This window comes from Triticum aestivum, chromosome 7A (genome assembly GCF_018294505.1).
Source record: "Triticum aestivum cultivar Chinese Spring chromosome 7A, IWGSC CS RefSeq v2.1, whole genome shotgun sequence".
In the NCBI taxonomy this organism is placed as follows: domain Eukaryota; kingdom Viridiplantae; phylum Streptophyta; class Magnoliopsida; order Poales; family Poaceae; genus Triticum; species Triticum aestivum.
The window spans coordinates 705,357,737-705,369,825 of NC_057812.1; the positions used below are offsets into that span (position 1 = coordinate 705,357,737).

The 12,089-nt window shown below is 48.6% G+C and overlaps 2 pseudogenes; one reads left to right on the forward strand and one right to left on the reverse strand.

Moving 5' to 3' along the window:
* The first annotated feature begins 1,317 nt into the window (after window positions 1–1,317).
* LOC123153796 (AAA-ATPase At3g28580-like) lies at window positions 1,318–4,098 on the forward strand (annotated as a pseudogene).
* A 59-nt stretch (window positions 4,099–4,157) lies between these two features.
* On the reverse strand, window positions 4,158–11,649 carry LOC123153797 (uncharacterized; annotated as a pseudogene).
* Between the last annotated feature and the right edge of the window lie 440 nt (window positions 11,650–12,089).

The following is a 12,089-nucleotide window of genomic DNA, read 5'->3' on the forward strand; positions in this document are numbered from 1 at the left end:
CTTCCGATCGTAGATTCCAGCATGGACTTCAGGATGCTACATCTGTTTGTTTTCTATGTGATCAAGAGGAGGACTCGGTGGAGCATATAATGCTCCAATGTGTTTACTCGAGGCAGGTGTGGTTCCAATGCCTCAGGTGGGCTAAGATGGACATGCGGATGATGCCCTCGCCGACGGATATACTACAAGATTGGTGGCCAACTGTCCGGAAGCGGATCACCAAGGCGTATCGAAAGGGATTTGATTCGCTTGTGCTTTTGATTTGTTGGAACATTTGGAAGCAAAGGAATGGGAGAGTTTTTGGTGGACATGGCATTTGCAAGGAAGCGGATCTCTCCATGAAGATTCATCAAGAGCTGCAACTTTGGCTAGCGGCAGGAGCAAGGAGTGTTCAACACTTGTGTGAGTAGTCGTGTTGGTAGGATAGGAGTGGGAGTCTAGTTGGCCTTGCCGACTTGTGGTGATGGCCAAAACAATCCTCTTGTAATTATTTCTCCCTTCTATAAAGCTTAGGTACGCTCTTGGCGTACTCTAAAAAAAACAACCTGAATCGGGAGAAAAGCAAACTAGAGGAGAACTATCAGAAGTTAGTTGTCGATGTCAACTGCCTCTTGGATGCCCAGGAACAGATGGCCATGGAGTTCAACTACCAGCAGTTTAAGAGGTCCAATGAATAGGAGAAGATGGCTTGCTGGACAATTCAGTGGGCAACTTGAAGGGAGAGCTGGTAGAGAAAGAGGAGGAGACACCAAGCTGCGAGAAAAGGCTGACATATGGAAGCATCATCAACGTGCACAAGCTAATGTGATTAGGAACCAGAAGTTCAACCATTTGAAAGAGAAGGAAAGACTTACATAAGAGAGGGGAAGTTGGCGTTTCAGTGGGTTGCTCTGCCGACGGTTGGTCATTTGATGGTCCAAAGACCTTGATGTAATATTTATTATGTTTAAGATACTTTCTACTTCCAACGAATTTTTATCGGGAAACATTTGTATACGGCCGACCGGCCCAACTTTGCGCCAGCCCCTCGTGTCGCTCAATCCGAACTAATCGTGCATCTCACAACTAGTACCTTATCTCCTCGGCTGATCTGCGTCATCTCTCTCACATGCATCTCTATCTTCCCTGCGCTGACGACCGCCCACCTCCTTCTCCCCCGCGTCGACGGCCGCCCACCTCCAGCTCCCCCGTGTCGATGGCCCTACCTTTGCTCTCCAGCATCGCATCCATGGAGCTGCCACCGCCGCCGGATTTGCTGCAACCAGCCCCGCGCCTGCCGCGTACTCCCCGGTCTTGTCACGAGCACAACAAACACCGATGAGCTCGAGGCCACAACTTACGAGCTACGCCCCCGACGCAGTGCTGCGTGCTGCAACCCCGACAGCCGTCGTTGCTGGAGATGGTGGTCATAGGAGCTGCAAATGGCAGCAGCCCGCGCTAGAGCGAGGTGCGTTTTTGGTGGCGTGGAGTCGACATGCTACAACAGGCACGATTTTGAGCTACAACTGGCGTTTCCTTTAGCTAGAACCGATGAGTTTTTTTTGTTGTGGCCGGCAACGGTGATGCAATTTTGCTGGAGTTGGCTTCTTCTTTTGCTGGACTGACAAATTTTTTCGCTTCAACCCGCCAAAAAATTTGGCCAGCCGGCACCTAGCATCGGTCATTTTTATAATAGATCTTGGTACTTTGAAAAAATAAAAGTGAAGGCTTAGGAAAAAAAGACTGAGGGCCAATCCATACTTTTGGCCCCCCTCATGCACGACTTAACAGCAACTTAAGGGCTGGCCCGGCCAGAAGTATGTGATGACTGCTTTTTGCCTCGACAGACCCTGAACCAACAAGCTGGTGTATATGCTTTGCGTCATCGGCCAAATGTGCGTCGCTGCCAGACTATTTAGACTGCGAAGTACGCTCCAAAGCGAGCGGTGTGGTACTAATTTTTGTTTACGCGCGGTGTGGTACTAAAACGCACACGGGACACGGCGAACTGAGCGGTGTGCTCGTTCCCGCGTAGCAGCAGCTAAACGCTCGCTGGGCCACCTCCTCTTCCGACCACCTCCTCTTCAGCATTATATAAGCAACACGTACACGCATACAGTCCAATCCAGGTCACTACGGCTTTCTGTCAAGACACGATATGAAGAGGAGCTTCAGGTCCGGTAATGACGGCGATGGTGGAGAGGTGGGCGGGGCTTGCATCGGTGGTGGCGACCGACATCTTCCTCGGCTGACTTCTTCCCCTCTGTCAAAGCCTACCTCAGTGATGCCTGCGCCCACCGCGTGCCCAAGCTCAAGGCCGAGCTCGGCAAGGACAACAAGAACCTCAGGGTCTCTGTTGACGACCATGAGAAGGTCATTGACGACTTCTCTGGGACCACCATGAGGATGTCCTTGACGACTTCTCTGGGACTCCTACCTTCCTTTCATCCTCGGCGAGGGTCGCGCTGTCACCGTCAAGAACATCCCATGCCGCCTCTTCACCAACAATGCCAGCGGCAGCTCGAACCCCTACTGGGGCAAAAGCGTCTGGAGCCACGTCCACTTCGAGCACCCCGCCACCGTTGACACACTCGCCATGATCTCTGATGAGAATGAGGCCGTCATCAACGACCTCATGCATGGCATTCCAGGAGAGCAAGGAATACTACGCCAAGATCGGCAAGGCATGGAAGCGTGGGTACCTCCTTTACGGACCGCCCGACACCGGCAAGTCCACCATGATCGCCGCCATGGCCAACTTCCTCGACGACGGCGTCTATGAGCTTGAGCTCACGACGGTCAAGAACAACAGCGAGTTGCGGAAGCTCTTCATCGAGACCACAGGCAAGTCCATCATCGTCATAGAGGACATTGACCGCTTCGTCAACCTCACCGGAAAACGCAGCAAGGACAAGAAGACCGCAAGCGACAAGGACTCCAACAATGATGACAAGCCCAAGGTACCGGTAGAGCCTGAGAAGGATGATGTCACCAAGGTGACGCTCTCAGGCCTGCTTAACTTCATCGACGGGCTGTGGTCTGCTTGCGGAGGTGAGGGGATCATCATCTTCTCCACCAACCACAAGGAGAAGCTGGACTAGGTGTTGATCCGGAGGGGCGGAGTGGACAAGCAAATCGAGATGTCCTACTACCGCTTCGAGGGATTCAAGGTGCTCGCCATAAACTACCTAGATGTCATCGAGCACAAGCTCTTTGGGGAAATTTAGCGGCTGCTCGAGGAGACAGACATGTCGCCTGCCGACGTTGCAGGGAACCTTATGCCCATGTGGAAGAAGCAAAAGAGGGAGCCCGACGAGTGCTTGACAGGCCTCATTGAGGTGCTCAAGCAGGCCATGGAGGATGCGGCGGCAACCAAGGTGAAGGAGGCAGAGGAGGCCAAGGAGGCCGCAACAAAGAAAGCCAAGGAGAAAGAGGAGGCAGAGGTGAAGAAAGCCAAGGAGGAAGACAAAGGGAAGGACAAAGCACCGGAGGAAGCCAATGGAAATATCAACGAGTGAAGTGATCTCAAGCCAGGAAGCCAAGGAAAACGAGTGCGCTTCTTCACTATTGCTCCCTTGCAAAAGAAAAATGCAGTGATCTCACTTGTAATGCTGCTACATATAAAGCGTGCAACAATACAAAATGCTAACAAGACCCACTGAAGGACAACGAAAGCAAGGTGATGCTCTCATGCCTGCTTAACTTCATCGACGGGCTATGGCAGCATCCGTCCGTGAGCGAATCATCATCTTCACGACGAACCAAAAGGAGAAAATGGACCCGGCACTGATCCGACAGGGCAGGATGGACAAGCAAATCGAGATGTCCTATTGCCTCTTCGAGGGCTTCAAGGTGCTTGCCAAGAACTACCTGGATGTCGTGGAGCATGGTCTGTTTGGGGAGATTCAACGGCTGCTCGAGGAGACCGACATGTTGCCCACCGATGTGGCAGACAACCTGATGCCAATGTCGACGAAGAAGAAGAGGGACCCTAATTAGTGTTCATCAGGCCTCATTGAGGCGCTCAAGCAGGCCAAGGAAGACGCGGCAGCAGCAAAGGCGAAGGTGAATGAGGAAGATGAGGCAGAAGTGGAGAAAGCTGAGGAGAAAGAGGAGTAAAGGAGAAGAAAGAAAAGTAGAAAGACAACGGGAAGGGCGTAACACCAGAGGAAGCTAAAGGAGGAATCAAACAAGGTGACGAGTGAAGTGATATATAGGAGTAGAGTGAGCTTGTTAGTGCTCTCTTACAAACACAAACAGATGCAGTGGTTGTCTAAATAAAATATGTATCACTCATCTTCTCGACTATTAATTCAGAAAGGAATTAGCCATTATAATGTTGCTATATACTAGTACATAATGCTATAATACCAAATGCTAACATGATACTGAGTGTCGTTTGCATATATATAAGTTTATTCTCTACAAAAGACAGCAGTCTGGCGTATATAACTCACCTACAAAACTTCTTTGTTCTGATGAACAATACAAATGCTACGGCAGACCCGAAACACAAACACATGCCATAATCAGGAAGGGGAGTGCGAAGCAGTGCTTACCGGCGCAGGCAAACTCACCTTGTGGCGACTCCTTGCCATAGAAGCGCCTTTGGAAACCAGAGCCGACGTAGAGCTATGCGTGGAAACCGGAGGAGATGATAGCATGGCCTACACCCATGACCAGAAGCGTCGCTGCTATGAAAAAGGCCAGCCTACTCCTCATGAACCTCCCCGAGAAGTTCCAGATGCTCCAGAGCGACACCAGGGTGCTGGTCTCCCTGCTCGTTTACTCAAAGAGAGCCCCTGATCTGGCTGATGTTGTTCACCCTGGCTAGCCCCGATCCCATTCCACAGGCCATCGCAAGGAAGAGCAGTCAGAAGTCAGTTTACACATGGCCTGCACCACATTCATGTTTTCTTTGTGCGACGACATGTCCTGACCAGATCCCACAAGCGCAGTGCTAGAGCTGGCTCTTCTCATTGTTTCGATTCCATCTTGTGAGCTGTTATAACAATAACTGTTGGAGACATGATCAACAGCAGGAGTATCGCGAAGCAAACACTCTGTCCAGCTGAACTTATCACGAATACTTGGTCACAGATTATGACAACCATCAGGTACCCGGCAACAGAAACGGCCATAAGAGCGAAGGCATCAAGGAACTTCTTGTTGTACCGCCGATGAGCACTGTGGACATCGACAAAATACATGAGCAGCAATGCGACGACTATGGCCTGTGGGTAATATCGCTAGCATAAGTATTGCTCCACCCAAAGCCCAGAAAACCCTGTTCGGAAAATGCATAGATCATTTAATACCATAATAAAGGAGTAGGGCATATATGTACTTGTGTAACAAGAAAAAACATGATACACTGCCTAATAAATGCGCCTTACGATTGCTAGTTTGGTACGTCGTCGAGAAACAGAGTGCAGGTTAGGATTATTCAGCAAAATGTGTGCAATGTTGGATCGACACACGTTTGCATCGTCCGAGTTAGGAATATAGTTAGCTGAAAACTCAAGACAATAACACTGAAAGTTCGTGCAATTAACGCAAATGATAGCTCCACCCAGTGTCAGGAGTAGATACAGGATTTCAGAAAACAAACATGGTGCTGAAAGGACGAGACCAGCAAAAGAAGGCTGCATTATTGCCTCTCTGATGTCTTTGGGCAGAGCAAATTATAGTGAAACAGTGACTGCGCCTACACAATTGTACTCTTCTTCTAGAACCAGTGATGCTGCCTCCCAAAGGAGCAAGAATTCCTACCATGGTTATACTGTATGTATGAATTATACTATAATAATTCTAATAAATCACATTACTGTACTTTTCCAGAATAGTTCGTATGTATTTTTCTGCTAATTTCAGCATGTACAGGATCTGCATACTGTACTTTTCCTCGATCAAGTCTACATCAGCCACGAGAACTACTTCGACATCAACCAAGTCCGTGACAACAACAACTACTACCTCAACGACGCTAGCGTCTTTGAACATGATCAAGTCTACCTCGAACATGGCTACTATTGTGAAGGATATCACCACCGCTCTGGCAGTTCCATGGGATCCGGGCATAAATTCTTCGGTGTCGGCTTGGGGTCAAGCCGAGTTTCAAGGAGGGAGGAATGTCACGGGAACTACTTCATCAACCACAACCAAAGAGGCTCAATGCCGGCCCACGAGGCCCAAACAGACTGCAAAGCCCAACCCGAGGAGGCTTGACCTGATATATAGAGGAACACATCGCTTCAGAGAAGGGGATGGAAGAACTGGAAGCCGAACTGGCCGCCGTTGGGCGTTTTCCCTCTCCCACCTCCCGGCTCTAGCTTCCCAGATCCCCTTTCTTGCTGATAGAAACTTGTATCTGTGACTGAATTCCTTGTATCCATTATCCATTGAGTAATTTGTATCTAGGTTCGTATCATTTGGTATTCAGAGCCAGTCCACCACCTCCCACCTACAAAATTTCCCCACCATCGTCACCATGAGCAGCCTAGCTGAGCAATTCAATCGGATCCGGGACGCTGTGCGTGAGTTGATGGAGTTGGTCGGCACAGATTCTGAAATCATCAAGTCTCCCGTGCAAGAGCCAATGACTGAGGAGATTGCGGTTGACCACGACAACGTCATTGCCGGTCTTGCACCTGCGGTGAGTATCCCCGACGCCAGCCTCGACGTTGGCGTTGACGAGGCCGTGCCTCATGTCATCTCACCACCAACCATCATCATCGAGGAGGCCGCTGAGGTCGTCCTTTCTGCTACCAGCAGCTCATGCTCCTTGTTGCATGCCATGTGGTCGACAGAATACCCAAGCCAGAAGGGTGCCACATTGGCTTCTGTGTTCACCCCAGCCGCAACACCTACGTCGCTCACGGCCACGGTCGTCGTCGTCCCCTTGCTTGCTGCACCTGCGGCAAGCGGCGGAACCCTCGACAGTAGCCACAGCGGAAGTGGCCTAGGAATGCTGCCCCTGACTCCATGGAGTGTGTCTGCATCCTTCACTGAGTCTCCGGGGCTCTGGCCAGCCCAGCTGTGCTGGTTGTCTGTTCTCCTCGTGCTGGACACCAAGTCGTCCTCAAGGTGTTCGACAACGTGCCTCATCAACCACACCGAGTTGTTCATGTACATGTCTATCGTATATGTGATCTCGAGTATCATGCGACCGAGACAAGGGCTACGACCAAGGCCATGGCCTTCCTTCATCGGTGACCAAGCTGCACATGGTGAGAGCGCTGCCACTAATGAAGCAGAGTACAAATGGAAGCCACTCTTTGGCTCTCGAATAAATTCAAAGACTAATGTCTTTGTGCCACTCAGGCAAACTGGAGGAAACAATGACAGACGGTTTTCGAGTCCTGGGAACACGACGCTCTTCAAGTAGTACTCTCAGGAAGGATTCTTAGAAAAAATCGTTGCTACCTTGTCATCAAAGGTGCTCCGGCAGGTACCATGGCCATTCATTGTGTGCAGCCATGTATGTACCGTGTTGCAGTTGGATGAATTTAGGAGCCTCATGAAGATTTCTTCAGCTGGTATGCCCAGACAACACTCAGTTGAATTTCTTACTGGAGATGAGCTAGTATTGGGTTGTCCTGTAGAGCCACAATCAATTTCCTCCTGGGAGTATTTGCAATATAAGTTGCTGCAGCCGTGGACTCCATCACTTCAAACAAATTTCAAGAATGAGGCCTTACAGGAAGAGAAAATGGTGGGTTTCATGGTGGCATTAATAGGACAGATGCATTGGCTTCTTTGGGACTACTTCTCATTTGATGAAAATTTTAGTGTGCCACATGTTGCCCAAAGAGTTCTGTGTGTCACATCACCATGGGGTCCCGGTGTTCACAAAAATCCAATGACGAATCACATGGGTTGGCTGGAACTTGAGATAGCCGCCTTGATGACTATTGTGAAGGCTGAGTTCATAAGTAGCGGCCTACAGATTCATCCCAGTGAGAATGCTCAAGTAAATTTCCCCTGGTCCAGTTGTTACTTATTTCTTCAGGTTGGAAAGTTGCAGAATGTTATGGTGAAGCTCAACACTTGGCCCTCTGGAGGATGGTTCTTATCGGCTGTGACATTCTCACCAAATCTGCATGCAATTGTGTGCTGCAACAAGGCAGTAAGCATTCAATCTCTCGTTGTTGCCCTTCATATGGCTGAATGCTGTGGTGTGTTAATCTCAGTTATAGTCACTCACACCATATGGTTACACAAACTGGTATTCCCTGATGGTAGCCTGGTATACACGCAAGTCAGAATTGGGAGCATTTTATTCATTTGGACCTCTCAGGGAGCTCATAAAGACAAGGGGTATTTTTCTGTACAGCTGCCTTTGGTGGATCAAGAGCTATGGAGGAGTGCGGAATATTGGCGGTCAGATATTCAAGGTTTGCTGTTGGCCAATACAATTTTAGAAGATTCTTTCTGGCCTGGGCAACATATCATTGAAGCATGCCTTGCGAGCCCTTATCACAGGTTCATGGGCGCAATTGATGTTGAGTGGCTCTACACCCATAATTCTTATGGAGAACTTACAGTAGTTGACAACCAGCTGAAGAGTAAAGAGATTGTCACAACTCGGCCAGTCGGTTCTGATGAGTTTAAATGTCTGAAGGCCTTGTCGAGTATTCTACGTTGCACTGATAACTATTTGCGAGTAATTATGTTCGATGAGATTGAGCCGCAGCTTACTGTGCATTGGATGAAATTTGTAGTTCAGGGCAAGGCTATTGCTGTATCCAACATCACCAAGCCCTTAATGGTATGTACTCCCGTCAATCACCTATGTTTGGAGGAATATCTAGTTTGTCCAAGTCACAACTTCTCTATTGCACCTGAACTTACATTATGCAAGAGCGGAAAGTTGGAGTTTAACAACAGGATTTCCTATATGGCGGAGCAGTACACTGAGGTTAATTCTTATATGACGAAAATTGGACTGCATTCCTTGTTTGTGAGCATCAGCGCAGTAGAGCGAACCTCTCAAAGGAATAACCCCATTCATCAAATGGTCGAGCAGCGATTGTCATTTCCTGCAAGTACCAAGCCAGCACACATACAAGCTGCAGTTTGTGAGAATCAAGGAGTGTACTCCTTATTCTGCAATTGCTCATGTGGCAATCCCAACACTATTGCTATTGGGGTTGAGTGCTCTGACAGGCAAGGAGTGTACCCCCACAGCAAAATTATTTTGGACTATCATAGTAGGCTTGGTTGTCTGAATCTTGGATTTCTGTTAACATGGCCAGATGTCTCAACGGTTCAAATTAACATGTTACCTTGCACTGAACTTAGCTCCTAGAAACATCCAATGCCAAGTGTGGACCAGCTGATGTTGAAGAGCTCCTATGGATGCCTTGTTCTTGCAAACACTTCTCCAAAAATAATGCTCGAGTGCTCTGCTACTGAGTTGGTGAGCTGCAAACTCTCAGAGGCTCATGCCACAGAGTTCTATATCAATTGCTCGATACATTTGAGGTTTGAATTCAGTCCCTTGATGGTTTGGAAGATTGCTTGGGTGCTTGGTTCTGTGTGTACTATTGTTGCATACAACTCCCAGTGTGCAGTCTTTACAAGACTGAATGGTTGGCATGTGATGGGTCAACCAAGTGCTCTCAGGTGTATCTCCCTGAGTGGCAAGCAAAATTTGAAGGACGGAGGAGTCTTATGCTTATGGACATCTTCCTCGATCAAGTCTACATCAGCCACGAGAACTACTTCGACATCAACCAAGTCCGTGCCAACAACGACTACTACCTCAACGACGCTAGCGTCTTTGAACTTGATCAAGTCTACCTCGAACATGGCTACTACCATGAAGGATATCACCACCGCTCTGGCAGTTCCATGGGACCCGGGCATAAATTCTTCGGTGTCGGCTTGGGGTCAAGCCGAGTTTCAAGAAGGGAGGAATGTCACGGGAACTACTTCATCAACCACAACCAAAGAGGCTCAATGCCGGCCCACGAGGCCCAAACAGACTGCAAAGCCCAACCCGAGGAGGCTTGACCTGATATATAGAGGAACACATCGATTCAGGGAAGGATGGAAGAACTGGAACCCGAACTGGCCGCTGTTGGGCGTTTTCCCTCTCCCACCTCCCGGCTCTAGCTTCCCAGATCCCCTTTCTTGCTGATAGAAACTTGTACTCCCTCCATTCCCTTATACAAGGCCACAAACTCAAATTACATGTACCTAGGTAAAATTTAATGACTACTTTGCAAGCCAACTTTTCTTCTTGTTAACTGGGATCATTAATATGCCCGTATGCATGCAAGGAAGAAATGAGAAGGAAGTAGCATAGTGTCATTATGACTACATGCATGCAAGTATTAAACAAGTTGCTAGTATGAGAAAACATCATTAAATTTTGCTTCGGTTACTGGTAGTGGCCTTGTATAGATGCAAAATGTATTTTTCATAGTGGCCTTGTATAAGGGAATGGAGGGAGTATCTGTGACTGAATTCCTTGTATCCATTATCCATTGAGTAATTTGTATCTAGGTTCGTATCAGCTATGCCACCAGAACAGATTCCTCAGTCACAGCACATATAAGAAAGAAAGGAACTGAAAGCAAACAAAACACATGGTTCTTCTGATTTTTGATTCCTCAGTCACAGCAGAGGATGTGGCCGTTTTGATTTCACATGGATTTTTTGATACTTCTGATTTCATCTGTATAATTTGTTTTTCTTTTATTTCAGCATATACATCATCTACACAGGGTTGTATTGTAGCATGAATCGCAATAGGTCTAATTAATCACATCATATAGGTACTGACGCAGAGCAGAGACTGAATACTGCTTAGCAGTACAGTAAGAAAGAAAGCCAGCGAGGGGGGATCAGGACGGCAGTACCTTCAGGATGCCGTTGACGGTGCCGCGGTGGCCGGGGAAGCTCTCGACGGCGGTGACGACATCGGCCGTATATAGGAAGGTCCGCGCCTGCGCGGCGAGCAGCATGTCGAGGGCTCGAGGCAGACCAGCGGGATCGGGGCCGGCGAGCCACATGGGGAGGTACCCGGCGGCACAGAGCGATGCAGGGGATTCAGTGGCCCACGGGCGCCTACGCGGAGAGGAAGCCGGCGTAGGCGCCCACGTCCTTGATCGCCGGCGAGTATACACCGGATCAGTAGCTGCCCCCAGCGAAGCTGTGGATTAGTGCGCTCGCCGCGAGCGCCGACCATCGGCCCACGCGGCCATCGCCGCCTCCCCCCGCCGGAACAGACGAGGAAAAACAAAGCTTTTTTTTTTGTGTGTGGCTCCTGATGTATCTGCTTCAAGGCTAAAAAAAGAAAGGGCTCCTATGATGTGGGGCCTCTTTTATGTTTTTTTGAGCATCAGTACAAACACAAGCGCTCATATACACGCGCATACACTCATCCCTATGAATGCACACACGCACACCCTACTCCTATGAGCACCTCCAGGCGCTTCGTCGTCGACGGAAACGTCTCCTCCCACTGAAAGCGCATCGCCGGAAATCCTGAAATAAATCCAGGAATAATGCGAGCACCAGGATTTGAACCCTGGTGGGTTGGGGATACCACTGTCCACCTAACCAACTCAACCACAGATTGATTCGCGGGGCCTCTTTTATGTTGACACGTAAGCTGCTATGCAACACGCAATAGCCGCCTGCGTCGTTGACGGACGGCATGGGCAACTGAGAGGAAACCACTGCATTTGTTAAAATAGAAAATTTGAGCATTTTTCTTTATAAAACTTTCAATCTTTTTTTGGCTCTGATCTATTCATCATATCATGGCAGTTAAAAATACAAAAATAAAAAACATACATCTATGATCACAGACCATTTGGAGACGACTACAAATACCCGAGCGAGCCGACGGCTTGCCGCAGTTATCGCCTATCTCTCACCAAAGCCATACCAAACTTGTTGTAGTAGGCAATCGAAAAGTCATCTTGCTAATGCCCCACAAGACCAGCACACTAAAACAATAACCGTATTTGTAGAAAATTTGAACATGATGGCAAAAACAAATGATTGATTTATTTTGTGAAAATGAACCTATAGCGTTGTCCAAATTGTTTAGGGATTTTTATTACATGACTAGGTAATTGCCCGTGCGTTGGTAC